The sequence below is a fragment of the Pteronotus mesoamericanus genome, unplaced genomic scaffold, assembly GCF_021234165.1.
Source record: "Pteronotus mesoamericanus isolate MK-2021 breed Mesoamerican mustached bat unplaced genomic scaffold, CSHL_Meso_final contig_20, whole genome shotgun sequence".
In the NCBI taxonomy this organism is placed as follows: Eukaryota; Metazoa; Chordata; class Mammalia; order Chiroptera; family Mormoopidae; genus Pteronotus; species Pteronotus mesoamericanus.
Genome location: NW_026555085.1, coordinates 17,249,522 through 17,250,323, shown reverse-complemented (window position 1 = coordinate 17,250,323; position 802 = coordinate 17,249,522). Strand labels below are relative to the sequence as shown.

Sequence of the window (802 nt, the reverse complement as noted above, 5' to 3'; positions counted from 1 at the left end):
CTGTCTTCCCTTCCTCTCTATGAAGATGCCTCACACTGTTGTATGATTGTTTTTATAAGTGGATTTGTGACTTTTCATTGGTTTTTTGCTTTTGTGTATCCATAGGGAATGATTACAACTTTGGTTACAAGGCAAAGCATTAAAAATTCAATCAGTTTTGTCCCCTTATCCTCACTAAAATAAATGATTTACTGTATTGATTTCTAGTCCTTATCTCCACAAAAAACATTTATCACCAATTTCAATATAATATTGTAACCCTACATCACTTCTCAGCCTTTTGGCTAAGATCAAGTGTAATATTGTAACCCTACAATATTAGTTTATCTTTAATTCCAAATAACTATTTGCATGTTAGAACTTTAGGAGAGAAAAGATGCCATGGAATTGAAGATGAAATCAATAATTATATGAGCTAACAGTTATATAGCATTTACCATGTGCTACATATATTACCTAATTTAATCTTCCTGACAAATATATGAATTACATCTTCAAATTATCAGTGTGACGCAACAAAATAGAAATTGTACAAAAAATATTTTGCTTATATACATATAATTTTAATACAAACATATGTAATGTTCTACATATTTCCATTTTTATTTAATAACATATATATTTTAATTTTTATATATAGTTCTATATTATATTTAATAAAGCATTATTATATTTTATTAAAAATGCAGTTGGTTATTACCTAGCTTTCTATTGCTAGGTATTTAAGTGTTGTAGGTAGAAGATCAATATATGCTCCGTTTGATACATTTTAAATATTACTCTACTGTATGGAGGTTGAATT

The 802-nt window shown here is 27.1% G+C and overlaps 1 pseudogene; it reads left to right on the top strand.

Annotated features, from left to right (window-relative positions):
- The first annotated feature begins 264 nt into the window (after positions 1-264).
- Positions 265-348, top strand: LOC129068094 (uncharacterized; annotated as a pseudogene).
- Positions 349-802: the final 454 nt, after the last annotated feature.